Genomic DNA, 3,367 nt, shown 5'->3' on the forward strand with positions numbered 1-3,367 from the left:
AAAAAAAAAAAAAAAAAAAAAAAAAAAAAAAAAAAAAAAAAGAGAGAGAGAGAGAGAGAGAAAGAAAAAGAAAAAAAAAGAAAAGAAAAAAGGAGGAAAAAAAGCCAACGTTGTCATCAAACTCCCCAACTCGCTGACACGGATGCTCATGGATTGACGGGCTATTTTTGTGGCACTGCTCAATGGAGCTAAGTGGGAAGGAGGGTCATCAGTCCCGCCAGGGCTGAGGCCCCCTGGCCTCCACAGCCCCCAGCCTCCCTCCGCATTTCCCCGGGATCAAACACCTCCAGCACAGGGAGAAGCATTTGTATGGAAAGGGAAACGTCCTCAGCATCACAGCATGGATGATGGCTCAGCTGCCAGCCTGCCACTGCCCAGGCTAAGCTCCCAATCCCTGCAATAAGCCCGTCATTAAAATAAATGCAAATGTTCCCCTCCTAATTCCCCCCATCCCACCATGAAGGCCTCAACATCCCCTGCCCCTCTTCGTGGACAGACTCGCCTAAAATGTGCCGCAAATTCCCCAAAAGGTGGACCTGGGTGCGTTGGGGTCCGGAGTAGGCAGGGCGAGACGGATGGGTAGATGCAGTTGCCGAGTTATCCCGGCCTTGGGCCCTCTCCTTGCTGATCCAGGAGCAGGATGCAGAGACCTGCAGGTTTGCACTGAGTCCCAGACAACTGGCACTTTTCCGGGCACTTCCCGGGATGTCACTTGTGCTGGAGCCCTTCACCAGCTGCTTGCCTGTCCTGAGGGCATGGAGCGGGAAGGACCCATGGATTTCCTGCCTCCACCTGGTGCTGGGGCAGGATCCAGGCCTGGCTCATGTCTACATCGCCCATCGTTCCGCCTGGAGCAGCTGGGCAGCTCTCCATGACCCGGCCCGGAAAAAGGGCTGAGGAAAAGGAGCCTGCAGCACCCGAGCCAGCCACTCGCTGCAAAACCCGGGATTTAGGCTGCTTTAAAGTCCTGAGCAAGCAGTTTTCCCCCAAACCGTCACTCGGGCAGGGAAGAGGGATAAAATAACCTGCCACCCACCAGCACAGGGTACCGGGAGTGACAGTCTGACAGTTAAAAATAACCCCCTCTCGACGCACCCTCCAACGCCGCCCCCGCGCAGGGGCAGCAGCAGGGACGCTGCACAGCTCGACGCGGCCTCCAGCCTGCCTTTCTCCTCCCCTTCTCCTTCCCTACAATCCCCGTGCGCTTCAAAACCGGCTCCACATTAAAGGTGTCCAGGCAGGAGGAGGGAAAATGTCAAGGCAGCCGGGGTCTTGCAGCAAGAGGGAAACTGGTGCGCCCCGAAGCAGCCAAGCCATGGGGATCCCAGCCTGCTCCCCCGGAGCGGTGACAAAATCTGTCCCCAACTCCTTCCAGATAAGGTTTAATCATGTTTTTTAATCATGCTGTGGATCTAGTGCCCGGGGGTGTCTCCACTTCTCTGCTGGTGGCCAAACGGTGGCAGCTCCTTAGCTGGAAACAGCCCTAGTTCCTCTCCCTTCTTCTTGAGGACTTGCGGGTGCTGAGACCTCAGTTTCTCCCAAAGCAGAGGATGGGATGGATGAGATCTTTACATGCGGGCTGGTCTGTCGTGACGCTGCAGCTGTGTCTGCAGCAGCTCTAGATGCAGCCAGCCCCTCCACGGCCACCAATGGCCCCGTTGCTTGTGCCAGGCCAAGGGGTAGAGAAGCCACTTGCCATTTGTGCCTATTTAGATGCCAACTGGTGGCCAGGAGCCACGAAGCTCAACACGGGGTGGGTATTGGCCCCAACGGGCAGAGTAACTTGACGGGCAACGGCACTTCCCACCCTATCAGCACTCAGCCACAAATCCCAAGATCAACCAGCTGCCGTTCACCTTGACCTCCCCAAACCTCCCCTTCTCCGAATTGGGGCCACCCGCTCCAGTCCTTCCCACCCCGCGGGCAAAGGGAGCGCGCGGCACATCCAGCCGCTTGCTAATTGTGGCGCTCGCCTTACCCAGATTTGCTCTGCTAATTAGACTAATCTCTCTGACTGGGAAATGAGCTCCAGTCACCCATCGCTAGGAGATCAAGCAAGTTAGATGGTCACTTAACTCACGCCAGGGACCTTCAAAGCGGGTTGCGTTTCCTTGCTGCTCCTCATGGCTCATTGTTCCATGAGACAATAGAAACGGCGCTAATTTTGTGTTTCTCCTCCAAGCTGATTCCAAAATCAGGACATCTGCATTGCTCAACTTTTTTGATATGAACCAGATGCAAATAATTAATAAATCCAAAGTCGAGATAATGCGGGCATCTAAATTTAAACTGAGGACGGCTTTCTAATGTCAGCTCCGTTCCTGCCTCCTAGGAGAAGGAGGAGCGGGGAGCACAGAGGGATTTCCTGGGAAAATTCCTGCTGCTGGGAAGCTCTGCAGGGCAGCCGAGGTATCCGGAGGCACAGGCTGCACCCAAGCTCCTCACTAGCAAATCTCCACGGCCAGGAAAGAGGGAAAGAGCAAAAACAAACACATACAGGCTGAGATTTGCAGGGAATTAGGACCAAACTCTTTCTGAATTTGGCACCTTCCCTCCTGCTCCTCTGAAAATCTCTGCCTGGGGTCGAGGGGGAGGAAAGGAGGCGACTTCGGAGGCTGCCAAGTCCTGGGTGCTCCCAGGCACGGAGCAAGTTTGCACAAACAGGAGGCACCTCCTGCGGCCAAGGGACGGACATCCCACGCCAGCATCGCCGGGCCCATTCCCAGCGGAGCTCTTTGCTGCCTCCGGCATTTTTGCCTCCTGTCTCCCAGACTCCCTGTCCTTGCTCCCCCCGAGGTGGCCGTGCACGTGACGCCCCGGCTGCCCCGCACGGAGCTGTCCCTTGGCCCTGGGCTTTGGCTTGGGGCCGGGCACTGACCCTCACTCACCCTGGGCCACCGAGTGCCTCCGGGTACCGACAGTCCCTCTGGCTGCTCCGAGCGCCTCCGGCTGCTCGGATCCCTCCAAGTCGGGGAGAAGGATGACAAGCCCCTGGACCTACCTCCAAATTCCCCCCTCAAGCCCCAGCAAGGCCCGGCCGGCAGCCAAGAGCCCCCTCGGCAGCTCCCAAGGCCCCGGTATTCCCAAACTCCGGCGGCTGCTCCCGGTTAGGGGGGTCCCCCCACTCCCTCCCGCGCCGCCCGGGTGCAGTGGCCGAGAGGCGCAAAGAGGCGCCGGGAGAGAGGGGGAGAAGTGCCGGGAGCTGCGGGTGTTGCAGCCCCCCGGGGCTGTGAGTGTGAGTGTGAGTGCGAGCGTGAGCGCGCGCCCGCCGCCCGCCCCAGCCCCGCTTACCAGCGGCCGCCGAGCCGAGCGCCTCCTGCCGGGACCGCGATCGGCACCGGGACTGGGACCGGGATCGGGACCGCGA

The sequence above is a fragment of the Nothoprocta perdicaria genome, unplaced genomic scaffold (assembly GCF_003342845.1).
Source record: "Nothoprocta perdicaria isolate Ctin4 unplaced genomic scaffold, notPer1 scaffold_33, whole genome shotgun sequence".
Taxonomy (NCBI): domain Eukaryota; kingdom Metazoa; phylum Chordata; class Aves; order Tinamiformes; family Tinamidae; genus Nothoprocta; species Nothoprocta perdicaria.